This window comes from Lepidothrix coronata, unplaced genomic scaffold, assembly GCF_001604755.1.
Source record: "Lepidothrix coronata isolate B3197 unplaced genomic scaffold, Lepidothrix_coronata-1.0 Scaffold131, whole genome shotgun sequence".
In the NCBI taxonomy this organism is placed as follows: Eukaryota; Metazoa; Chordata; class Aves; order Passeriformes; family Pipridae; genus Lepidothrix; species Lepidothrix coronata.
Window position 1 is genome coordinate 602,923 of NW_016690311.1, and position 13,198 is coordinate 616,120.

General features: G+C 41.5%; 1 protein-coding gene across 1 annotated transcript in view; it reads left to right on the forward strand.

The window, feature by feature from the left end:
• The window catches only part of PTPRG (protein tyrosine phosphatase, receptor type G), a 397,243-nt gene that overhangs the window by 273,911 nt on the left and 110,134 nt on the right, over positions 1–13,198 (forward strand). The window lies entirely within an intron of this gene.

The window sequence follows — 13,198 nt, forward strand, 5'->3', positions numbered from 1 at the left end:
CAAGAGCAAAGAGACTTTCTGAAAGAGGGTATTGGTTTTGCAACATCTCTGCTGTATCAAATGAAGCCTAACTGGAGATTTTGCAAACTCGTCTTTATAAGTAAAGTAAAATGATATGCCACATTAGAAAGTAGTTCAGTTATTAGAAAGCTCAGTCTTGCTCCTGATAAAATGGATTTTTTCACCATAAAATTCATCTTTACTTGCTGCAAGAATATTGCTAAAAGAGATTAACTTTGGATCTCAGCATATTTTATAGTGTGTCTCATGTTATTTTAAGGTTGTAAATATATTAGCTGATCTATAAGCTTCACTTAAGTTACTGCTTTCTGGGTTTTTGAAGAAATAGGATCATGTTATGCAGGAATCAGGATGATTGAATTAAATCACCCCTTTTGATATTTATTTTCCCTTGGGATCATGCTTACCAGATCAATATTTAAAAACAGCTATATGGGTAAGCGTTGATTAGAAAGCAAAGCTCCATAACCCTAACAGCTAAGCTAGCAATTTTTTTTGATGCATTTTATCCGTGGTTTGTATGGCATTATCCACATGCCTGTGTATTAGCAGCAGTCAACATAAAATTATTTTCTTACTCCTTCCTCCCCCCTGCCTACCTTGCCACCTGGCAAACCTTTTTTATCATATCTAGATCCTATAAAAATATCTAACATAATTTGAAATGCTCTTGTGTGAAACATGATTAGACTGCATCAATCACTTTTCAAAGATTTTTTTCCCCTGCATTTTGTATTCTAAACTGCTAAAATCACACTTTTTTATATCCTGCTGCATTTCATGGAAGGCATGAGCAGACAGATAGTTCCCCATCTTGGGTGAACCAGTCTTATTAAGTACTCTCCCAAAGTGCATACTGGTCAAATTAAGCTTTAGGTTAACGCTTTGAAATTCTCTCCTCTTGCCAACTCATTACCAGTTATATGGCTAAGCAAACTGTTGCCTTCTGCTATTCCAGATATCTACAGAGATTTATTACATTTCAGCTAATAAGCTTACCTTCCCTAATAGCATGTACCCCACCCCGCCTTATGGCTTGACTTGTCTCTGCTCATAACTTGGGCAAAGAATTAAAGGCCAAAAGTAAAGCTGGCTTTTGAACCTGTCTGGGTAGAGCTGTTTGGGAGTCACTGTGTTGTGGATGGGAACATCCATCATTTTGGAGTCTGAACTCACCCATTACCTAGACCAGCTCTGCACTACCCCTCAAGTTGATACCAATACCTCTCTGTGGGCAGACAGTGGTGGTAGATGAGGGTGATGCTTGGGCAGGTGGCACTACCTTGGTGTGCTGCAGAGCCATCTGGGCACTAGAGAAGCTTTGGTCTGTGCATGCAGTACAGCTGGCTGCTACCACACCTGTCTAATGGAGTTGTTGAAAGATTGTATAAATTGGTGCTGAGCTGTGGAGATTATCTCTGTCAGCTGTTCTTGTGTCAGAAGCAATTTTTTTTAATGCTGCATTTGTGTCCTAAGTGCCCAGCCTATGCCTGCCTTTGAGGAAGTGCCCTCTTTCTTCCTTCTTTACTGCTTGCATTGCGTCTGAGCCATATAATTGGTGTCTTGCCCCTAAAGGGAGGAGATTTTTTTATTCCTTCCTTGGGCAGTGGTACTTGCTGCCCTTAGCTCTGAAAAACGTCTTATCCTCAAAGCAGCCAGCAGTGCTCCTCATATGCATGTAACACTGGGCTGGAATTCAGGCTGTGTTGGGTCTCAGGCATTTCGGGAGGGATTGCCTGTGCAGCCTGGTAGTGAACATGTCCCTCTGTGCCAGCCCTCTGTGAATTGCCCTCACAGAGCACTGGCTTTTTAGCTCACTCCATACCAGCTCAGGCTGTTGGCAGGGAAAAACCAAGTGTGGGTTGTGGTGTCAGTCACAGGTGGTTATATGAAGGTGGTGATATCAAAAGACCATGCAGCCTGCCAGGTCTTAAGAAGAGAGATATAAAACTTTTCTAGAGGTGGGTACCAAAACTGGGGTCATGGCAAAACACGTGCCAGGAAGCCTGGATGGTCCAGCTGACTGCCACAGAATTTGTGATCAGATCATAACCAGCATGCATGATCTCTGGACACCCAGGAGTTAAAGTGCTGGGGTGGGAGAAGGAAGAAAAAAGAATAAGGAAACACCTCAAATTAATAGCCAGGTTCTCTGGTGAGCAGATTCAGAGAGGAGAAGAAGAGAAATGGAAGACTCTTCCTGAGAGTATTCCTGTGTACACCCACCTGCAGGAAGCATCTTCACTGTTCTGGGTCAGGCTAGACTTGTTCAAAGAGCACCTTTTGTTCTAACCGTGTTTTAAGTTTTGTTTTAAATCTTGTTCAGTTGTATTTTATTCTTTCTCTCATACCTTTCCCTGAGATTTTGAAATTCTGTCAATTTTGAAGTTAGATCCTGTGTAGGAGGAGGGCTTCCTGACCAGAGACAGAGCTTGAAAACCCCCTCCATAGATGGGTCATGCTCCACAGGAGCACCGGAAAGCTGTAAGAAGCCCGTGGAGCGGAGGCATGAAGGCTAGAGCGTCCTGAGGAGTTCTGTGGCTTTAAGACTGTCACCTACTCGCAGTGATTGAATAGCGTTCACTTTGCCACTGCTGAAATGTAGAACATCTTGAAACAAGCATACATGTCATGTTAGTTTTTGTGTTTCTTTGTGTTTCGAGAGGAAGAAACTGCTGCCACAAACTGAATGTTTCCCAGGCTTTTAATGCACTTGTGTTCTAAGTGCTGTTTTTCTGCAAAAATTTACACATTTCCTTTAAACTATATAGCTATGATAGTTGTTGAAGTGTTTTTGTAAGGAACTGAGTGAGTTGTTGGGTCATGCTAACCCAGTGAAAAATAAACATCTTGATGTGATCCTCACTGTTGTGTGTAGTGTTAGACCAGGTGAAATAGGTGGGGGTGAGCTGTACTTTTGTTGCTCCAGGAACTTGAACAGTTTAGAAGCAGCTGAGAAAAAAATTGTAGGCCACATCCTGCCACTCTCAGTTCAGTGGCTTAAAGGAGATTAAGATGGACTGTGTGTCCATTTTACCTGTTTCTTGGAGGTCTACTGCTGCAACTGCCCCACTGCTGGTACCCACCCTGGCTCAAAGATGGGGCTCCTGGTGCACCCACACTGGAAGCCCACTGGCTCTGGAATCCTTGGCAATCCTGCAGCTGCTATCCTTGGCACCCTCTCTGCTGGCATCCAGGTTTCCCCTGGACAAACCCACTCACTATCCTGGGTAGCCAGAGCTACTTCTTTCTCCTGTCTCCATGAAGACCATCCAGGGGGGTGGAAGGGCACAGGGACTTCCTTGGGAAAGCAGGAGGTGTGGAGAGGATGAGGTTGGAGAGTTGTGCAAGGGTGCTCAAAGGGGTAAGTGGAACAGTTTGGGAAGGGAGGATGCTGTAATGTTGGAGGAGACAGAAACAGCTCACTGGGTGGGAAGAGAATGAGGAGGATGTGGCAGGTGGGTGATGGAAGAGGGAGGCAACTCAGACATGAGAGCGGAGGCAGAAGTGAGGAGAGTCTGAGGATTAGTTGGTGCTTTCTGCCTTAGGTACTGTGAGCACTGAATTGTGCGAGTTCATAGCATTTTGCAAAGCTGCACACATCTGCAAGAAATTAAATGACACTGAACATTTACAAAAGATACGTAAAAATGGAAGAACTTGCTTGAAAGAAAATTACAAATGCAAAAATGTATCATAGTTGTCCTTTTGTGCTGGAAAGCTGTTAATGAACACCACTGGTTTAATGCTGTGTTTCTGTACCACAAAGATGCCTGGAAGCCTGAGAGCCCTCCCAGCCCATGACTGCTGCATTAGACATGGGGAATTTAGTGTTGCAAAAATTCCTGCTGCAGTTTTGGGAGATTAGCTCACACCAACCTCCTTAAAAATGAAGTAAAAGAAATGGCAAACAAACTGTGTTAGAATTTGATTTTTCGAAGCATGAGATTAAAAAAAAAAAATCTACCCTACAACAATTTGTTTTCCCTGGATTTCTAATTTAATTGTGAACTGAGGTGTGGTTGTCATTAGGGAAGTGACTGTGTAACTTAATTGACATTTCTGCATCCTTTGTGTTTGTGACTCATAGATGCCGGCTTGAGTCATCTGTACTGCTGGGCTGGAGGGAGCCCAGGGCAGTGCTGGGAGAGAAAAAAATGAGGACTTTTCATGTAGAATGAATGAAAGATGTTGGGAAGCTGAGACGATTCCTTTTCTTCATTTTAAGGGAGTGATTGATGTGACCTCTCTCACCAAAATCCTTTGTGTTGGCTGGAAGAGAGGGAAAGGCTGGAAATCTCTGCTGCATCCCAGGCAAGCTTAGCTGGCACGTTTAAATTAAACCCCTGCAAAATGCTGGAGTTCCAGATGTCCATCTGAACTGTTCCCTTCCACCCTTTGCATTTTGCCCAGCACATTTGCTTGTTTAGCCACCAGATTTCACTGTTTTTAAAAAAAAAAAAAAAAAAAAAAAGAAGAGAAAAAAAAAAGAATAGCTGAAGATATTTTTTTTTCAGTTGCAGACTTCTGTACCAAATTCAAGCCAGGAGCAGATGAAAATGAGAGCTAACTTCCATTTGTGGTTTCACAGTTTTGAGTTTAGCCTCTCCAAATGTGTGAAGGTGTACATCAAGGAGTGGGTGTTGTAGGATGATCTGGCTGTAGTGCTCATTATATTTTTTTTCATTTCCTCCCAACTTAGGTCAAAATGGTTATTTTTACCTAAAAAATCCAGTAAAGTGAGCAAATTTTGAAAAGTCTAAGAGAGACCCAACTCCTTTCCTCCCTCCACACACCCCCTTTTTTTTTTTTTACGCAGATGGTGAGAACAGTTTATAACTGATGGCAGTTTTTATAAAATAGCCTCCATCCTGATAAAATGTTACCCCCTGATGTGTCATTTTTCCAGCTGAACTGCTGGTAGGATTGAAAGATCTTGCACACTGCTGCTTAAATAAGTAGACTACATGCTCTGTGAAGAAATCATATTATTTTCTCAAAGGAGAACAAGTAGGCTCAGTGCACTGAAATTGCTTTAAATAAACTTGCAGCTCCTCTAGCCCTTTTTTGCGCAGCTGCAGATGATAAAGTCTATCAATCAAGCCTTCCCAGCTTTGAGAAGCTGCCACTGAAGCTGCCTCTCCTCTGTGTTGCAATTACATTTTTGTCTTTTACAGAGCTTTGTATCTGAGATATTCTATTGCTCCTAATCAGATTGTGCTTTTGGGCTGCACATATCTTTTGTTTTTCCTTAGATATATGCGTATTAAGATCTTTCAATAATTTGTTAATTGAATCTGCTACTCACTTGCAGTAAATTAGCTGCATTCGTGCAAGAATGCTTTGGGGAAATTAATTCTTAACTTATCAATGGAGAGAGTCAAAGTTTGGGCAAACAAGTGCCTTACAAAAAGAAAGGAAAATACATTGCTGGCTGTTTCTTACCATCCTGCTGGTTGCAAATCTTGTGATGGTGAATGGAAGTAACGCTGTGGAGGGGAAGCTGCAGAGTCTTCCTCAGCCTGGTGATCTGATCAGTCGCTGCCAGCAGGTGTACAATGCACGATCAATGTTTCTGTCTGCTAACAAAGAAACTCAGTGTGCACGGACACAGAGTACTCTGAGCTGAGTTATTAAGCAGACTTAACTCTACCTCTGAGTTTCTCAGTCTTGGTTTTTTTGAGACAGGCTCCTGTATCAGCCCATTGCACCAACACGCCAGTGCAGGTTCTCTTGTCTGTTCTTCTGTGGTGCCAGTGCCGTCCCTTTGCTCTTCTTGTGACACGGATATTTCAGCCAACCTTTGGTGTAAAAGAGGGTATTTATGCTGCTTGTGTTTTCAAGCATCTCTACTGGACATAATGAAAGGAGAAGTTGCTGATCAATAACCTAGTTTGTCCCATGCTTGTCCCAGGATGTCTGTAACTAACTCAGGTCCAGAGGCTGTGACGGAGGGGGTGAGTTAAAGGCTGAGAGGAGCGGTTGCAAGCAGCGGCGTTGCACTCAACCAAAGATGAGGGACAGCCAGAACACCTGACCCCAAAGTCAGCTCAATAGCTTTTAAAACCATTTTGGACTTTAAAACAGTAAAGGAAAAAGTACAGCTTCCTCTTTGGCACTGTTACTTAATATCTCAGTGTAGATACCCTCCAAAGCTGTAGTGAAATATGAAGTTAATACATCACTAGCAAGCTTTCAGTCAGAATGATGTATTATTCAAAGTGGAATTAGCTAGAAGGATCAATGCACACCCATTACTCTATTTAAAATAATCATTGGAAGACTCATTAACTTCCCCCCCCCAAACAACATAGTGAATGAGACATTTAGGAACACCCCCTCCTCCAGCGTATGCACCTCTGTGACTTCGGTATATTTTCATTCATAGCAGGATTATTAACACCTGAAGGCCAAAACCCAGATTTAACTCAACAGAGTTTGCCTTCAAATCACTGAACCTGAAACCAGTTGCTGTAGGCAAAGGCAAAATCAGCTCTAATGCACATTTTCAAAAAACCAAAGGTCATGGTAGTATCTGTGTGAAATAGTGCGTGTGCCAGCATAAGGTTCAGTGTCACATTTTGCCCGGTACCTGTTATTCTCTCTGATTTTACACACGAGCAGCAACTTGAAGTATTAAGGGGGCTGTTTCCATTTCTTGTTTTCCCTTACAAATATATTCTGCCAGATACTTACTTTGGGCAGTCCATTCATTACACAGCAAATGCCTTCTGCCTCCCAGCTCACCTCTGTCAGGCTGCAGGCTCTTGGCCAGATTTGTCCTTTTGCGTCGACTCAAACGAGAGATGTGCAATTATAGCTTATATGGGGGAGATGGAAGAAAATATCATCTGTGGAGGAGCAGGAATATATCATTCTTGGATCATTTAGTGCTTGTGAAGGTGAAAAACTTAGAGCACCAAATCTAGATTATGATTATGTCAGGAGCTTTGTAGGCATTTTCTTGGCTCCACAGATATCTCAGTGTGCTGTAGTGTCGACCAGTATCCCTTCTCACCCCTCAGTTCTCCTGAAAAGGTCCAGATAAGTATTTCCTACTTTATTTCAAAGCAAAGCACATGTAAACTTTTCATATCTGTTCATCCACATTCCAGATCCGGCTGAAATATTTCACTTCCTTTTATTCAGTAATGTTTAAGAAATGAGATATTTATCCACAAGCAGATTTTACAATGTGGACTTCAAAAGGGAGAGAAGTGAGAGGTGAGACAATGGGCATAGTGCAGAGTAGAAGGGTGGGAACCACAAAGCCAGGATGTGTGTCCTTTCCCAGTGCTGCAGCCCAATGCGGGATAAAGGATTGTTGTTCAGAGGGGTTAGGAGCAGGGATAGCTAGCCCTGAAATTATTTGGCCCCAAAGACATGAATTTGGAGAGTTTCACAAGCACTATCCCTAGTACTTTACTGAGAAAAAAAATGTTTCTTTTTATGGTAATTATCTTGGATTCTTTGAAATCCTGTTGCTGTGATATTAAAATATATATTGTATGACACAATGTTCACGTTAATGGGATTCTTCTAATTTCTGTTCTAAGCCAGTGAAAATCAGGTCCTTTCCTGTAGAGATTGAGGACTGGCATCTGTCCAACACCACTAAGCTGATAAAAGAATAAATTGTTTAACCATGTTGATTGTCCTGAAACACTACAGGACAATTTAATCTATGCAACATAGTTAATTTATAATAGTTTTCTTTTTATTCTTAGTTGTTTGTACAGAGTGTTTGGAGACCTGGGTATTTGGCTGGTGAGTTGTGTGTCTTTACCACAAGCTGTATGGCAGCTGAAGGTGCACGGCTGGGGGAATATTACCCCTGACTTTCACCATTGTAATTGAAAGTAGAGTTTGACACATTGGCATCTCTCTGTGTCAGCCACTGTCACTGGCTTCAGCTGCCACGGTTAAGTATGTAGTCATTCATCCTTGGCAGACACCGTCCTTTACAGCACGAGAGGATGGTCTCTGGATGTTAATGCCGCAGCACTCTGGGAGCAGCTGGCTATCTCGAATTCAAGGCATGCAGATTGTCTTGGCCATTTTACTTAGCAGATGGGTAAGGCTTGATAGATTGAAGATTTAGTTTCCAAGTCAAGGGCCAAATGTTGCAGTGGGAGAGAAAAGTAAATTATATCACTATTCGGAGGGGAAAGGCTCAGGTACTGTATCACAAAATTGTTGCCATTCATTTTCCTCTGCCTTGAACAAAATGCATGTCATTTCACCTTTCAATATAGCCGACTATGGCATTCTCCTTCACTTTGAGATGCTTTGCAATACTGTCTGTGAGCCCATTTAATGAGCTTGAAAGCAGTTGCTGCAAATTTATGACAGTTTAATGTCTAAATGCCAGATTTTTTTTAAGGTGGAAATGAAAGAAAAATTTGTATTTCGTATCAACACAAATACGTGGGTTTTCTTCAGTTCTTTTTTCCCCACACACTTTTTTTCCACCCAACATATCTATTTAAACGTATTTTTAAAAGGGAAGTGTATTCCTTACTCCTGAGTTGTTCAAGCAGTTAATATTCATCTACTTCTCACAAGGTGGCTGGTACCAGTGATCATTAGAGAGCTTTGTGGTGTTTTCCTGAGCCCTTCTTGTGTTGGCTGGTGGAAGGATAACCTGGTTTTCGGGGATGCTGCCTGGAGCAGTGGGGAAGGGGAGGAGAGTCTGACCCTTTGGGCAGGGTCTTATAAGTAAAGTCTGGTGTTGCTGGGTGGCCTCTCCAGCTGCCTTAGTGTGTATTTGGGGGTTCCCCTGTTTTCATTTGTTACTGTTTCTGAAATAAGCATTGCAAGCTCGGTATTTTTGCCAGAGACCTTTTTTTATTGCTTTATAGAACTGTTTCCAGCAGAAAGACAGGTCATGGATTAGTTACATGACTTTAGCATATGGCTTAAATTATATAGCATATGATACAAATTTTAACACTTTACAACTCTGCTGAGTTTTGAGAAATCAGCGTCCTCAGGAGGTTCTGAGTTTGTCCTATAAAATAATCAGATGAACAGAGAGCTTTAGCTATTTAATATACAATGAGTGATAGAGAATGAGAACTGGTTGAGACGTTTTAACTCTTTAGGACACACTGAGCTTAGTACTGCTGTAACACAGGGGCTTTCCATAGAGTACTACCTTACCCAGTACAGTCTGTTTTCACATGCTGTGGCTTGATGCCCATACTGGCATGGACAGCCTGGCTGAGGTGCTGTGTGTCCTCCTTGCACTCCTTCTCTGCTTTTTCACTGGAACTGTCCTCTTTGGAGCATTAATAACGTTATCCTGAGAAGGTGCTGAGCTCCCTGGTCTGCCCTCAGGGCTAGAGCTGTAAAAACAGCACTTTCAAGCAAGGGGACAACAGGTTGTGCTGCTAAGATGTGTTAACACTGTTGTCGATAGAATTCATGACTTGATCAACCTTGTTCACTGAGGAAGGAATCGTTTCTCAGTCCCTGGATCAGATGTGGGAGCTGTAAGTAAGTCTAACCTGTAGAGTAATGATTTCCACCATGACTTCATGTGAAAAACATTTCTAGTTTATGACTGCAGAATGGAGTCACTTGTGCCTTGCCTTTTCCTATATTGCAAATGTTCGTTTTGTTCGTTGCATTAACACCAAGCCATTTGTTCTGTTCAGAATGGCGTGTGCACCAGGTATCGAAGTCACCAAAGGGTGCAATAAGCAAAGATATTTTGCTTCTTCATGTCATCTTCATGCTATATTTACCCTTTGGTGATAGCTCTGTTAGCACAGGAAACTGCTTAATGCTATCTCTGTGTTTGTTTTTCCATTGTGCTTAGCGTGGTAGTTACCTGTTTATTTGTGCTGAGGAGGACTAACAGGCATTTTTCAATTGTGAATGATGCACACAAGCGTTATTTAATCTGTTTCCTTCAGACCTATAGAGTGTTAGTCAGTCTTGAGCAAAAGCATCTTGTTCAGGAAATAGCATTTGTAGTAGTGGTACGGTGGGTATTCTAGGGTAGTTTCAGGATGCTTTTCCATCTGTCTGTTAATACTCACCATGCAGCAAGCTTGTGGCCAGCAGCATCACAGGTTTGTGTTTGTGCCTGAAATTCCTGTGCTTGAGAAGTTGCCATTCGTGGTTTTTCTTCTGTGCTAAGGTCTTGAAGGAGGAGGGGGAAACGCATGACTCTTCTCTCACAGGAAAAGAAAAACTTTGCCCAGCTTTGGCAGGTGTTTGTTGGGTGAAGCTAAAGTGCCAAGACCCAGCTCCAGTTGTATGATCTTTCTCTTACTCTGTAGCCAAGGCATCAGCAGAAACATGGCATGTAAAATCAATATGAAGAATTCATTGCTGTTTTGCTTCGGGATATATTCATAAGATAATAAAAATACACTGCTGTAACACATATTATATAACAAAGAAAGATAAAAGCAGTTTGCAGAAGGATATAAGCTCAAGCTTCATGACATGGAATCATAAAGCAGGTCAGAAGGACACTTCTTATTCTGGAGATTTTTGTCCTTTTTTTCCTTCAGCTATTTTTTGCCCTTCCTTTCTTTTGAGTATCAGCTGTTGTCAGAGACAGGATTCTTGTATGGGTGAATCTGTGATCTCTACCAGCATGGTAGCTGCAGGCCAGTTAAACCAGAGTCATACAGCAACGGGGATAGAACTTGACATTTTGGGTTTCAGAAACCTCCTTTTCTCTGTGAACACAGCCAGAAAAAGGATACAGAGACGTGCAAAAAAAAAGAGAGAGGAAATTCAAGGTGGGTTTTTTGGTTTGGGGTTTTTTTTAAGAATTTGAAGAAGAAAAAGATATAAGAAAACTTTTGTTCTGAAATCTGAACCCTTCCACAAAATGAGAAAACTTTTAGGTGCTTTTCTAATAGTCTTGCTAAGATGCTGAAACAGTTGTAGTGAAGTGTGAGGGAACCATGTGAGAGTATAAGGAAAAAAGAGGGAAAGCATCCGAAAGGAAAATAAATCTATATCCCATACAGGTCTGAACTAACATCTCTGCAAGTGATACTTGTTTGAACGTGATTTTTAAGGAAACATGAGATTCCACTCCTTATACCCTTGAAGAAAACATGATTACAGATGCATGGAGCATTTGCTCTCCAGCCCCCAAAGAAATAACGTGCCTGTTGATTTCATGCTACTGAAGAACACAGCATATTTGCAGAATGTGCTATCAAAAAGACTGTTTGCATCTATGCAGTCGTACCACCTCAGCAGATTTAAGGGGCGCTGCCAGGACTGAGGTTAAGGATTGATCTGCTTTGACACAAAGTCCCAGAAGGAAGAGTTCTAACCTTTAGGATTCTTTCTGTCTATTTGCTTTCTTCAAACTGATTGCAGCTGTCACCAGAAATAAAACCAATGTAAACAAAATAAAACTCTTTACTGCTTATGGTTAGGCAGCAATAAATAAAACATTGTTTAAGTCCAGCGCAAGGTTTTCTTATGTTCCTGTACTTAATTGCTGGTAGCATTTTAATGATTTTTTTTTTAATTGGATTTTTTTTTTTGGTGAAACCTGGATGAATGGAGAAGATGCAGGAATGTGTCACGTAACAGGCTCTCTATTTTTAGTGTTTGTTGTTGACTTGTCAGATGGCAGACAGAACTTACAAAGTGAGTCTTCGGGTCCACTGTGCTGTGATTATTATTTATACAGGATCCAAAGTGCACAGAGCACCCCTTTGGGCATATAAAAGTTCATGCTTCAAGGAGCTTACAGCCTTCAGGGCTAATAGTATTATGTCCAGTGACATCTAAGCTGTATATATTTCAAAGCTGCTTTTTCTCCTTTCATAATTTTATTGCGTTTCTTACCCTAGCTAGTCGTTGCAAGTTCTGGAGTATTGTGATGGGGAAAGGATTTTCAATTTCCATTTGCAACACCAAACCATTTTGTCTTTAGAGAAGTGCACAAAAATGCGTCCGGAACACAGCACAGTAGTTCAAAGGCCAAATAAAAAGAAAAAAGAAAGGTGGTTTGTTGTGGTTTATCTCAATGAAGTTGGCTAAGAAGATAATGAGGTTTCTAAGATTCCTAATTAGTCATGGGGAGGAAGGACGAGAAGGGATGTGATTGTGAAACTTGGGCAGTTGATTCCAGTTTTCTTGTCTGGCCATTAAATTTGTGATATTTTTATTATAACACATTTTTTGGATGTGCCGTTGTCAATTATGTCCTCTTCCTAAGAGTAAACTCCAAGCTAGTTCTGTGCTTCATGCAACAGTGTGTTCCCTGTTGGGCACAAGGTTCCTTCTCAGGGTTTTCTTCTTTTGTCTCTACTCCTTTCTGAATATATTGATACACAGCCATAATGTGATTAAACTCTGCTATTCCTCATGACATTGAGGTCATCAGCAGGCAGTAAAGTACAGAGGAACTCTTTTGCATTTGATGTGTTGCCCATTGGGAGCAGTCCATCCGGAAACGATCAACATTGCTCAGGTTCTGAAGCTGACTGGTGGGGAAAAAAAAGAGAAATGTACCCCATGAATGAGATACATGCCAGTATTTATCTCCCAAAAGTAAATTGGCAAGTAACTTAAATAATGGAACATGTTCCCAGAAATTGTGAGTTATTCCTTCAATACCTCTGAAGAGGCAAAAGGTTAAAAAAAAAAAATGCATTATTGGTTGTAAATTCCTTGGCTGTGTGCAAGTAAGGGACTGAAGTGATGGGTTTAATTTGGAAGTTGTGGAGCTCAACAGGGTTAATCCTTCCTGCTGCCTTCCCCTCCTCTCTCTGGTCTGGATCTCACCCTTGCAGAAGATGTGGGCTGGGTGATGGAAGGAATGCTGCAGGTTTTGGTCTGGCACTGCAGGCAATTACATTGTCAAAAACTGGTGATTTTTTCTATATCCTCTCACAAAGCTTTTTTCCCTTTCTTTTGTCCAAGTGACACTAAATTAAATAAACTTAAAAATATGAATAGTGATGAGATGCCAAAGCCCAGCTCCATTAGGGCTGAAAGGGGTCCAGCTTCACTGACTGCAGTGGCAGCCTCAGATTTATGGCCATATCAGTAAGGAATGAACTGGTCCAAGATAACTTCTGTTTATCACGGCCGTTTTCCTCTATGAAAGCAGAAGTAGATGGAGAAAAATCAGCTCTGTGTTTTTAGGCTTTGCAGGGCTGATAATGTGGCTAATGTTTTACAGAAT